Consider the following 13,858-nt stretch of genomic DNA (forward strand, 5'->3'; position numbering starts at 1 on the left):
TTCTCACATGTAAAATACATTCATCCCATCCCAACAGGCCAAAAGTCTTTCCTCATTCTCATATCAACTCAAAAGTCTGAAGTCCAAAGTCTCACCTAAATATTATCTAAACCAGATATGAGTGAGACTTAAGGTACAATTCATACCGAGGCAAATTCTTCTCCAGTTGCAAACCCATGAACTTGAACAAGTTGTGTGCTTCCAAAATACAAAGGTGGGACATGCATGGGATCAACGTGCTCATTCCAAATGGAAGAATAGGAAAAAAGAAAAAGAAAGATATACCAAGGAACTCCAAAATCTAATGGCAAATTTCATTAGACCTTAAAGCTTGAAAATAATTCTCTTTGGCTCCAGGCTCTGACTTTCAGACCCACTGGGGTGGCAATGCCAGCCCCACGGTCAAAGACTGCCTGGTGAATGTGGAGGCAGTGCTGGACTTGTTCTGTAACTGTGATAGTAAAGATTGGACCAGGCAAGAATCACCGATATCTGCTAAATCTAGGGGAAGTTTTGATGAGAAGCACTCTCTTTGCATGGTTTTAAAAGGACACTAATACAACACAGTTTATTAATTGCAAAGGAGAAAAAAGAATCAGTAGTAGAGAAACTGGATGACACCTCAACATGTTTTAAGTATCTATGAGCACATGTACATAAAGATATATTTTTTTTCCTTACTCAAATGGAAACATGTCATAAATATGGCATGATACCATTTTTGTTTATTTTCACTTAAAATATTTCTGGAGATCATTCTCTAGCAGTGCATGTAGGTTGGACATCTTTTTTATGGCTGAATACTCTTCCATTGCATATTTGATAATAGCAGCAGAGCAATAAAGATAATGACATTAAATACTGATGTAGAGCCCTGGCTGGCGTAGCTCAGTGGATTGAGCGCGGGCTGGGAACCAAAGTGTCCCAGGTTCGATTCCCAGTCAGGGCACATGCCTGGGTTGCAGGCCATAACCCCCAGCAACCGCACATTGGTGTTTCTCTCTCTCTGTCTCCCTCCCTTCCCTCTCTAAAAATAAATAAATAAAATCTTTAAAAAAATAGTAAAAAAAATACTGATGTAGTAGCTAAACCCTATTCTAAGAGTCATGCTTATATTGGCATATCTAATCTTCTCAACAGTACTATGAAATAGGTATGACTGTTATTCCCATGTTGCAGAAATAAAAACTGAGGCATTGATTGTTTAAATAACTTGCCCAATGTCACAAAATTAGCAAGTAATGGACAGGACCAGCTACCTAATTTGTGGGGTCCAGGGCAAAATGAAAGTGTGGTCCTCTTGTTCAAAAAACAGGAAAAAAGTGACATTAAAGGTACTAAAATATAAAGCTTTCCCTTTCTTCCATGGTATTTATCCTGACTTGACATGGTGTCTTTTCTTATTTAATGGCATCTAAGCAAAGGAAAATTAAAAATTTAAATAATCAGAAGGAATTTTACCACATATCTTTATCTTGTGCAATGTCAGTTTAAAAAATTATTTATTTTTCATTCAACATATGGTGTTGAATTGCTGAAATTATACAATTTATATTTTGTTGCTTGCACTTGCATATGTATTTTGTTCTTACCAGAATAGTAGGAACTCTGGATAAACTAACTCAGCCCTGGCTGGTGTGGCTCAGTGGATTGAGTGCTGGTCTACCAACCAAAGGGTCACCAGTTCGCATCCCAGTCAGGTCTCAGTCAGGGCACATGCCTGGGTTGTGGGCCAGGTCCCCCGTAGGGAGTGCAGGAGAGACAACCACACATTGACGTTTCTCTCCCTCTCTCTCCCTCCCTTCCCCTCTGTCTACAAATAAATTTTAAAAAATCTTTAAAAAGAAAAAAACTAACTCAAATGTTTTGATTTCACTTCTTGCTATGGGCATGTTCTGCCATTACTCCACTTTCAGCTTGCTGAGGAGGAGTAAGGAAGGGCTGAAAGAAAAAGGAACCTTGGGTTGCCTTTTCCTTCTATGTCATCATTTTCAGCATCAGTGACTGGCTAGTACAAAGCAGTAACACAAGTAAGGAAAGATATATAGTTCCTCAGTCTTTTGTGTTTCTTAGAATGCATTGCCTTTTTTCTGGGTCGGAAGCAAGTTCTAGTTTGAATGAAAAGCATGGATTCTCAGGGCTTACTCAGTCATACATGTAACATATATACCTTGCACTCACTCTGAAACTGGCTGAACTCCCATATTACGGGTGCTCCCCCCACCCCCAGAATTCTGTGCTCATGGAGCATCACATGTGCTTTATGTAAATGAGGTTACAAGGAATGCTGGCACCTAATTTGCATATCCCCTCTGCTTCCTCATCCATTGCCCAATTGGACTTTATTTACAAAACCAAAGTTCAAAAGTAAAATTATTAAAAATTTCACCCTGGCTGGCGTAGCTCAGTGGATTGAGTGCGGGCTGCGAGCCAAAGCATCACAGGTTCGATTCCCAGTCAGGCCATGGCCCCCAGCAACCGCACATTGATGTTTCTCTCTCTCTCTCTCTCTTTCTCACTCCCTTCCCTCTCTAAAAATAAATAAATAAAATCTTAAACAAAATCTTTAAAAAAAATTTTTCAAGATGGCAAGAGCAGAGTGTGGGGCCCTGTGTGACTACTGCACAGGTCATATGCCCATGAAGACAGCCCTGGTGACAGTGCAGGAGTCAAATTATAATTTATTTAACCAATCCTATAATGAAGTGCATTTAACTTCACCTTTTGCTATTAGAATAATTGTTAAAAAAAACACAAAAAACAAAAACCATGTATATATACATTATCTCAAATTTGGAAGTAGGGAAATATTATACTTTTTTTTCATTTTATTTAATGTGCTCTGATAGAATCTTACTTATATTCTCTGTTTGAGATTCAAGGCTTCTTCTTCATGAGCAACAACTCTATGGTGATAATGAAATAAACAGCTCCATACTTCCAGACTTTTCGGAGAACCTATCTGTGAGGTAAACGTGAGACCATAAAACAGTGCCTGCCACATAGTAAGGTGCTCAGTAAATATTTAGGGAATGAATGAATTTCTAGAGTTGGAATTGATGAATTAAAGGGTATTTGCATTTATAATTTTGATGGCTATTGACTAATTGCTCTCCATAGATATTGGAATAACTTCTATTTTCGCCAGTGATGTAAAAAAATGATTTCCCCCTCTCCATCGCCAACACAATGTGTTAGCAAACGTTTATCTTCATGACCTGTTAGATGAAAATAGTATCTCAGTGCAGCTTTAAATGCATGTCTTTTAGTCAAATTGAGCAATTTTTCATTTTTCTTTTTAAAGGGAGAGAAACATCAATGTGTGGCTGCCTCTCATGTGACCCTCACCAGGGACCTGGCCTGCAACTGAGGCATGTGTCCCGACAAGGAATAGAACCAGTGACCCTTTGGTTTGCAGGCCCATGCTCAATCCACTAAGCCACACCAGCCAGGGCAGCTTTTTATTCTTTTAAGAGCCATTCCTATTTCTATCCTTGTAAAATTTCTGTCCTTTGTCCATTTTTCTAGAGATGCCATTTTTAAAATATTTTCATAGTGAAATATATCACACATACGGAAAAATATATTAAAGTTTTTGCATATTTTAATAAACAGAGCAAATACGTGTGTCCCCATCACCTAGTGAAAAAGTAGAACACTGTCCCTAAGAACAACCTCCACCCCAATCAAACAAAACAACCTCTGCCCCATAAGCTCACCTTTTATTGTGTCCATTTCCTTCCTTTTCTGTATAATCTTACAGCCACCTATCTATTACATCCCTAAACAATATAGTTGAATTTTGCCTCCTTTTAAACTTCATATAAATGGAATCATAGTGTATATGTTTTTGCATCTTGCCTTTGTGTGTTCAATATTACCTTTGTAAATACATATAGGTTGTTGACTATAACCATAGTTTATTAATTTTCGTGGTACGAATATATGACAATTCAACTATGTTGGTAAACATTGGGGGTGTGTTTCCAGTGTGGGACACTGAGGAACAATGCTGCTGTGACTACAACTATTCTTGTACAGTAATACTGACACTTAAAATTCTGCATTTTCTGGTAATATATATCCAGTAGTGGAACGGCTGGGACATCAAGTATGCCTATCTTTAGTTTTATTAGATTATATAAATCTAATATAATCAAAGCAGCTGTGCCAGTTTACACTCCCACCAGCACTATGAGGATTGCTAGTCTTTATTTATTGATTTGTAAGAGGTCTTTATATTACAGCATTATAGAAATTAGCCCTTTATAATAGGAGTAGCAGAATTTTCTTTCCAAGTTTACAATCCCTTTAAGAGGCACTGATGTTCTTCCACCTTTGCCTGCCGCCCCTCCACCCGAGAAATGAAAATGTAACTAGGAGAAGTGGAATATTCTAATTTTGAAGCATTTAAATGAAAAATAAGTGTTCTGGGTTAATCATCTTATCACTCTTGCCCTGGCTGGTGTAGCTCAGAGGACTGAGCGTGGTTTGTGAACCAAAGGGTCACTGGTTAGATTCCCAGTCAGGGCACATGCCTGAGTTGCAGGCCAGGTCCCCAGTGGGGGCCATGTGAGAGGCAACCACACACTGATATTTCTCTCCCTCTCTTTCTCTCTCCCTTCCCCTTTCTCTAAAAATAAATAAATAAAATCTTTCTTAAAAAGTCACCTTATCACTCTTAATTTGCTATTATACATGTCACTAATACAAATAATCATGCCAGAAAATTTCATGGAATGCTCTGGAATACAAGATGTGAAATATAATAATAATAGTAGTTACAATAGTAAATAGTAGTTAAAAATAGTAGTTAAAAAAACAGTGCCTGTGTCAGGCACTGTGTTAAATCTATTATATGTATTAACTAAGTTAATCTTCACAAAAACCAAGGAGGTAGGTACTATATATATATTTTTTTTTTGCCCCACTTTACAGACATATGAAATAAGGAGCTGGATCAAAGATGTTTTCTAGGGCTGATTTAAGCAAAATTATAAATTCAGAAAATATAATTTCTTTTAATATCAGTAGACTCATCTTTTAATAAAGTGTTTAAAGATTTTATTTATTTATTTTTAGAGAGGGAAGGGAGGGAGATAGAGAGAGAGAGAGAGAGAGAAACATCTGTGTGTGGTTGCTGGGGGTTATGGCCTGCAACCCAGGCATGTGCCCTGACTGGGAATCGAACCTGCGACACTTTGGTTTGCAGCCCGCACTCAATCCACTGAGCTATGCCAGCTAGGGCTTAGAAAATATCATTTCTTAACTGATAAAAGTTTCTTTTTATAATTTGTTTTTCCTCTTGGGAATAAACGATACCCTATCCTGGGTTCCTTTCCCCCATGTCCTCAGATTTTCTGTATTCTGCATAGCTCTCTTCTCTTTGAAGAAAGACAAAAATGTGTATGTTTCTTCCAACCCTCTCTCATAGTCCCTTGTTCTTTCAGCCACAGGGACATGAGAAATCTGCAGACAGCACCGGGAATCAGAGAGAGGTAGGAGCAAATGGGGAAGCTCAGAGAGAGATGTAGATAAGAAGTGAAGCGCAGGGTCAACAGCCTGCCATGGGTGTGTGTGGGGTGGAAAGGATGCTTTCTTGAGGGTATGGTTCTTAACCTGTGGTCTGCAGATTAGGAAACCCACGAATTTAGATCAGGAAAAGCGGTGTGCCTTTATTTTTGCTGAAGTGTAACAGAAAAACTTTTTTCAAGTACAAATGGAGACAACAAACCAAGTAGTATTGGCAATACCTGTGATCGCGTTGCCAGTAGACATCACAGATATTTTCCAAATATATTGCAGTTGTTGCAAAGATATTAACATATTATTTATACTCATTTACTACCTCACATTATAGTGATCATTAGGCCTATTATTAGATCATATTAATACATTAATTGCTATATCACACTAGATAATCACACTTGCTATATCACACTAGATATTGCTATATCACACTTTTCAACACATTTTGAAAACTAGTTTAATATCATTGCTTTCCTTTGAATTCCTATGTATACTTCTTATGCATTTGAAAACACTCTGAGAAGAAGTTCATATGCTTCACCAGACTGCCAAAGGGTCTGTGGTATGAACAAATTAAGAACTTGGCTTTGTGGATGTTTTCTTGGCTTTCATCCTTATTGAATGATCCTAAAGAGGGTCCCTGAAGTGAGTCTCAAGACCAATGAAGCTCTTATAGTTCTATTAGTCTATTTTTTCAGAGACCCTTCCTCCCTTAACTTTCAGGCCTCTTCAATGTCGATTTTTTCTTTTTTTTAATTTTTAAGTTTTTATTTTAATTGTTGTTCAAGTATAGTTTTCTGCCTTTTACTCCCATCCCACCCCACCCTCCCAGACTTCCTCACCTCCCTCCTGTTTCCACCCCCCCCCCCCTTGTTATTGTCCATGTGTCCTTTAGGCTTGTTCCTACAAACCCTTCCCCTTTCCCCCTGAAATTCCCTCCCCTCTCCCCTCTGGTCACTGTCAGCCTGTTGTCAATTTCAGTGTCTTTGGTTATATTATATTGTTTTTTTTTCTTACCTCACTGACCCTCTTTCTGTTTCTTTTCATCCTTGTGTATCTTTTAACACTTCAGTGGGGGAGTTTATCCTTTAGCGTGTCATCAATCACCATATTTAGGTGGAGACCCCCAGATCTCCCCTAGTCCACACTGTCCACCCTCTCCCACGTTCTGTAACTGCAGTTGCCTTTGGGACACCTCCACTTGTTTTATCACTGGCCTCTGGAATGGAACGTATTAAAAACTAAGATTCCTCCCTAAATCTGAACGTTATCCCACTTTGCCTGGACGACCATTTTGTCTGCTCCCCTGGTTTTCCAACCTTAGAATTATTTGTAAATTTAAACCGATTACTTAAAGAAAACTGGAATCTTTGTGAATTGTACAAAAATCAAAAGATACAAAAGGATATGCAGTGAAATATTAGTCTTCCTCCCACCAATATTTCACTGCATATTCTTCTTCCTCCCCCTAGGCACTCATTTCTCCGGTCCAGGAGGAAATCACTGCTTGTAGCACTTTGAGTCATTTTTGATTCCTTCTTGTATTGGCTATATCTTAAGTCCTTCCCTGTTTGTAATATGTGTGTCCTTTTCTCTCCAGGCTCTCGTGACCTTATATCTGATTGACTTTATATATAAGTATTAATATGTGCATATTTTATACATATATACACATATAAAATATCCCCTATGGCCTTCCGGCCTCGAGTTTTCATCACATCGCTTCCTGGATGAAGAACCTACAAGGGTGAGGGGCCGGGGATGGGGGTGATGGAGAAGAGGATCTAAAGAGGACTTAGGTAGAGGGTTTGGAGTGGCCGACGGGTGGGAAGCTCTGCCAGGATGCCTATTTCTGTTCTTCCCACCTCCGGCCTCCTTTCAGTCCTCTCGTCCAAATGTCTCTTTTTTCTAAAAGCCGAGACAGAGATAGCGAGACACAGAGACAGAGACGCCGGGGCACCAGCATCCCTCTCCCCCTTCTGTCCCGCCCCACAGTTCTGACGGGCATCCGCTATCAGCCAATGCCAATTACGATGTATCCAGGAAGGGCCAATCAGAGACAGAGGAGGGCGGAAGAATCCCCGCCCCCACTTCTAGGCTTGGTTGAGCCGTGCAGGTAGGTCCGGGGCCCGGGGAGCCGCCGTTGGCACTGGTGCCCCGAGGGGTGGGTGCACGAGTCGGTGGGGGTGATGGTGGGGAAGGGGAGGCAGTCCTGTCCCCGGGAGTCCGAGGGGGCGGCCCGGCCGGGAGGCTGGGGAGCCGAAGGGCCCGGTGAACGGGCGCCGCCGAGGGCCCTGGAAGCGGCTGGGCTGGGGGAGCGGGGACGCGTGTGTGGGGCACAGGGACCCCCGCCCCGCGCCCACTCGCAGGCCTCTGGGCCGCTGGCCGTCGGCCGAAGGGTCGGGGGCCTGGTGCCCGGGGGCGGGCCGGGGGCGGGCCGGGGCCAGGCCTGGGGCCGGGGGCGCCGAGTAGAGCCCGGGGTGCAAGGCCGGGCCGAGGTGGGACGGACCGACGCGGAGAGGAAGGGAAGCTGCATCCCCCGGGCCGCCCCTCCTGAAGCGAGCTGGGACAACGGCCGCAGGCGCCCCTGCCCTGGGCTCACTTACCCATTCGCCCCCTCCCTAACAATGGGGATAGGGCAGAAGGAGTCGCCCCACTGCGGGAAGGTGAGGGGGATAGGTTTGGGACCAGGGTCCAAGGTGGGGGGAGGGGTGAGAACTCAGGATGCCCCCTTTCTCTTCTCTCCCCCAGCCTTTTGCGGTGGGGATCCTGGAGGGGCTCTTAAAGCCTACTGAGACTTAAGGTCAAGAGTCAAACTCGCCCCTCCACCCCCCGACCAAAAAAAAAAAAAAAAAAAATCCGATGAGCGTCAAGAAAGTGGTGCCAAGTCTTACAAGCTGAAGTGACAAACACACAGCAAGAACAAATCTATACCAGAGGTTTTCACTTTTAATTTTTCTTTAAGAAATGAGGGTATTGTATAGTCTTTGATTTTTCGAAATTTATTTTACAGAGGTGGATGCTGTTATTTTTGTCCCTACTCGGGCAAGCCTCCATTTTAAGCAAAGTAGTAACTGGTTAAGCTGGAATTTTCATTCAGGCGTTTGACTTGAACAAGGATCCTAGAGAGGTCATTTAATCCATCCTGCCTCCGGGCAAACTTGCCTTGCCCCTGGTCCTCAAAATTAAGTTTGGTTTGATTTTAAAAACTCTAGGAAAGAAGGTTCTTTTACTTCCTTGTAACACTTCAGTTAAGAATAGATTTTTTTTCTGTAGAATGGGTCCTGAAACTTAATAAAATTGGGACAATGGAATGATCAGAGAGGCTTTCATTAAATCAAATTAAATATGGCAAGGGTCTTTTTTTAGATGGTCAGTTAACACATCACTTTCCAGTAATTTTATGATAATCATTTTTCTACCTGGGATTTTGGTTTTCCATTTGATAAGCAGTTTTATATTACCTAAAGTATGTATTACATATTCAATCCACTTTTTATGTAAAATATATTTCTACATAACATGCCCACATTTGCCCTTTTCTAAAGAGGATTGTGTTTTATACTTTTTTTTTTTTTTTGGATTGTGAGGCAACAGTACTTCAAATCTCTGTCCAGATAGCTTGAACTACTTGCTTATTTGATCATTGTTTTAGTCTAAATGAAAGTCTTCTCTTTCAGATACCTTCTTGAAACAAAACAATTTTCCTACCTGCTCATACTTGGTGACTGAGGGATTACTAAGACTCGCTTCATTTCTGAGCATTGTCTGAGCTATTGCTGACACTATGAGTGCTCTTTGGATGCCTCTTAAGGTAAGATGTGTTATTTTTAAAATTAAAGGTCTCATTTTATTTTTTTTAGAATTGAGAATATCCTAATTCTTAAATTCGCAGTTCTTCAGCCCTCTTACCTGACACTCCTTTCCCCTCAAAAACTACTATTGTGTTTGCTTCCTAGGACTGATTGGTTACTCCTTACTTTGTATTGTTACTTTTCTTGGTTGGTGGAGTTGAAATATTAGTGAGGTTCTCAAATTAACTTGCATTAGAATGATGCGTTAATTTTATATTATGAGAACCCACATAGTTGTAAAATTCTGTTCTTATCTCAGTAGGATGGATTGGCAATTCTGACATCCAGATCCACTTTCAAACAGGTACTTTAGAGTCCTGGGTACTAGGGTGTGTCCCATTCTTGCAAATCTGTAGCTGATTCATGTGTTACAAAAGATGTGTCATTAACCACTTGTTTACTGTGAAACTTCATTTAGGATATTAGAACATTCTAAGACCTGTTGTTTTATGTATACAATGCTGTTGGAGAATTCTGAGGCTTCCCAGTCCTTTGCATGGGAATTTACACTATTTTTCTGAGCAGGTAACCCTTTATGCCAAGTTTCATGTCACAGGATAAGCCTCTTTTGGGCAGTGTGGAAAGATGATCTTTAGATGAAAAAGCTCTTGTTGATGTGGTCTGTCTCAGGTCTCTTGACTCCTTCCACTCTCTTGTGCATAGATGGCCAAAGGACACTGCATTAGGACTAAGCAGAGGGGCAAAGCTTAAGACATACGTAGGGAGGAAAATGGGAGGACGGATGGAGAGAGGAAGACAAGGAGTGATGGAAACCCTCTACCAGCTTCACCCGGTGGCACAGGTTGCCTCCCTTTGGGGCTAGGTATTAGTGTAGTTAGGTCATTTGTTGTGTGGTAATCTGCCCTATGGTATAGATCAGAGAATAATACAATCTGTGTAAACTAAACATTTGGGCTGTTGTAAATCTTTTGGTAAATGTAGACTGAGTTCTCACCTTCATTTATGTTGCAGCTGCTACTGTTGGATAATGAGTGCTTACATTAGTGTGAAGGAAGTCAAAGTGACACAATTTTTCCAGCCATTCTCCCTGCAGAATTGGAGGGGGTGCATGGGGAACCCAATCAGAAGTCCTGAACCCTTAGGGATTAGAGGACCTTGTACAAGAGTATTTCTCTTTGGTACCGAGAGTTGGCACCAGGAGCTGGTGGCCTTTATTATCTTTAGGAAGCAGGCAAGGGGATAGCCACAGGTACTAGTTGCCTAGAAATCCAAGAAAACTGAGATCAATATATTGGGTTTTATTTTATAGTCACATTGGTTTTAACTAATGTATTAGATACATAGAGGCCTGTTTTTTAAGGTATATATGTGCTGTTTAAGATTTTATCTTTAGCCCTGGCTGGTGTACCTAAGTGGATTGAGCGCAGGCCTGCGAACCAAAGGGTTGCCAGATTGATTCCCAGTGAGGGCTCATGCCTGGGTTGCAGGCTCTGTCCCCAGTGGGCAGAGCTCGAGAAGTAGCCACATATTGGTGTTTCTCTCCCTCTTTTTTTCCTTCCCCTCTATCTAAAAATAAAGAAATAAAATCCTTTAAAAAAAGATTTCACCTCTAAATCTCTGAGCCTGGGTTGTCATACAGTTGACCCTTTAACAACCCTTTAACAACCTTAGGGGCGCTGACTCGTACCTCCTGCCAGTTGAAAATAGTGAATAACTTAATTTTTGTTTAAATTTATTGATTTTAGAGAGAGAGGAAAGGAGAGAGAGAACATCGATTTGTGTTCCACTCCTTCATGCAATCATTGGTTGATTCTTGTATGTGCCCTGACTGGAGGTCGAACCCACAACCTTGGGGCATTCAGACAATGCTCCAACCAACTGAGCTACCTAGCCAGGGAAATACTGAATAACTTTTGACTCCTCCAAAACTTAACTATTCATAGCCTATTGTTGACATTCTTACAGATAACAATTTATTAACACATATGTTGTATGTTATATGTATTACATACTTACAACAAAGTAAGTCAGAGAACATTTGTTAAGAAAATCATTAGGAAGAGAAAATACATTTATAGTATTTATGGAGAAAAAATTCTGCACAGTTCAAACTCACATTGTTCAAGGGTCAGCTATAGTTCCACAATAACCCTTGAAGTTGTACCAAAGACCTCTGGCTTGGTAGGAACACAGAATGGAAGTCAGCATTGCATTCCGTATGAGTTACCACCTGTTAACTACTTAAGAATGTACTCATGTGGCTGCCTTAATTTTATGTTTCCTACTAGTGGAAAGCCTGTTCTAAATCTAAATTAATTTTTGTTAACAATTTCCTCCTTTTATTACTTAAAAAAACCCCTTAAATTATAGTGTTTGATCTGGACAGGGAAAAAAGGCACTTTTGGGGGGAAGATGATAGCATGAATTTGCAGGATGGAAAAAAAAGGGAGACAGAACTTTATTCTCTTTTTTAGTTGTAAATATCTTTAAAATGTTCTTGAGAAGTATTTTTAGGTTACAGCGATTTATTAAGTAAAAAAAAAAGTATGCCAGCCTAATTAAATTGTGTACTTTGGATCCAAAGTGTTCATTTTCTATAGTTCATATGCTTTGCTTCTGATTATCTTATTTGGGAATGATCTCTAGTACTTATTCAGGTATTACTTAAATGGTAGGCCTGAATATGTTCTTATTCCCAGGCTTCTAGAAGGTAGTGCCAGTACTTGCCCTTTACCCAAACCAAAGTACCGAAGGAAACATAAGTTAACAACAAAGGACAAATAACTCCAACCAGGAACTCCTCAATGGAAGGCACTCTTTTTTTTTAATTTAAATTATTTTATTGTTGTTCAATTACAGTTGTCTGTGGACAGCACTCTTGTTAATTAGAAGTTCCTATAGAAATTGTTTACCCCTTCCTGTCTATATCAGGGGTCTCCAGCTTTTTTATTGGTAGCCCCCACTAAGCAATGTCAGTGATGTTTGCTGTTTCTAGGGCCAGTTGTCAGGGTTAGGGTATGGGTGAGACGGGAGAGGAACAAGGAGGAGGAGGAGAGTTGGATGGGTCGGAGAAAAGCACAAAGTGAAGATGAGGTGGAGAGAAGAGATAGATGGTCTTTGGTGTGTGACATGGTGCCTCAGATGTCTCAGCTCTTTGAGACTTCTCGTTGCACTTTGTGTGGACTGAATTACATTGAGAGCAGGTAAAAAGTGTCCTTGACAAACAGAAGGACAGAATTAAAATATAACTCAATATGATATGGAAAGATCACCAAGATATACAGTTAAATGATAAAAAGCAAGATGCAGAACAGTATGTAAAAAGAAATGGACAAAAGAAAATTTGTATTGGCTTGTTGTATATGCATTTTAAAAACTTTAGAAGGATAAACAAGAAAATAGTGCCATTGGTTACCTGTAAATCTAGGAACTATGCGGGTAGAGCACATTGTGGGAAGGAAAGATGTCTTATTGTATTATATTTTTAAATACGTTTTGATGTTTATATCAAAATAAAAACATATGAAATAAAAAAAACACTTAAAACACAGAACAGTATCTCAGTCCCTACATCTTTTCTCCTCCTGTGTCTGGAAGTCAAAGAAAAGAGCAAGGGGCCACAGCCGCGCCCAAGCAACCCTCGGACAGTGGCTGAAGGAACACATGCACAGACGGGTGCTGTGACCGAGGACACATCCTTTCCTGGGATCTTGAAGGATTCTGAATTTATAGATGTGTATTTCTAATATTGAATTATAAGATTAGGCATTGAAAAATTTCACTTGCTCTTATAGTTTTAGTATAACAAGATTTTAATTGTTTATTCCTTTAAGTTGGCAATTAAATACACTGTCATGGTTCTTGGTTGTGTGATATTGGGCAATTTCTTAATCTCTCTGCTATTCAGGGCTTTCCTTTGTATTGGTAATAATATTAACACTTATTTTAGAGGACTGCTGTATACATTATATCTGTAAAGGATCTAGTGTCTGGCTTAGTGAACTATTAATAATAGTTCCTTATAGCCTAGTGGTAGAGTGGGGTCCTGGCTGATTTTGGGTGAGTTCCTTAACCTGTTAGAGCCTTGGTGCCCTTCTCTTGAAAGGGGTGTAATTATAGTACCTACACCCTAGGGTGGACTTTGTAAGGACTAAATGAGTGTCTTGATACTCAGTACTTAGAGTAACACTTGGTATGTGCTCCATAAACACAGGCTGCTAATTTTCTTCATGACACCTGTTTACTAGGGCTACTCTAACAAACCGAGTGGCTTAAACGACAGCAATTCATTGTCCTTCAGGTCTGGAGGCAGAAGTCTGAGGGCAGGGTCATGCTCCCCCTTGAAGGTGCTAGGGCAGGATCTATTCTAGGCCTGTCTTCTAGCTTTTCGTAGTTCCTCGGCAGCATAACTCCAGTCTTTACATAGACTCCCTGTGTGTGTGTGTCTTTGTGTTCAGAAATTCTCCTTTTTAAAAGGACAATAGTCATATTGGAACACTGCCCACACTAATGAC

At 40.5% G+C, this 13,858-nt stretch overlaps 1 protein-coding gene across 3 annotated transcripts in view; it reads left to right on the top strand.

The window, feature by feature from the left end:
• The first annotated feature begins 7,582 nt into the window (after window positions 1–7,582).
• Window positions 7,583–13,858, top strand: part of KANSL1 (KAT8 regulatory NSL complex subunit 1) — a 150,586-nt gene continuing 144,310 nt past the window's right edge. Inside the window, exons 1-2 of one of the 3 annotated variants that reach the window (XM_028520848.2) lie at window positions 7,583–7,645; window positions 9,210–9,343. The gene's annotated coding sequence lies outside the window, so the exon portion shown is untranslated. Of the gene's footprint in view, window positions 7,646–8,051; window positions 8,196–9,209; window positions 9,344–13,858 lie in introns of those variants that run through there. The other 2 variants (XM_028520847.2, XM_036033557.1) reach the window with 2 other exon arrangements.

The sequence above is a fragment of the Phyllostomus discolor genome, chromosome 8 (assembly GCF_004126475.2).
Source record: "Phyllostomus discolor isolate MPI-MPIP mPhyDis1 chromosome 8, mPhyDis1.pri.v3, whole genome shotgun sequence".
NCBI lineage: Eukaryota > Metazoa > Chordata > Mammalia > Chiroptera > Phyllostomidae > Phyllostomus > Phyllostomus discolor.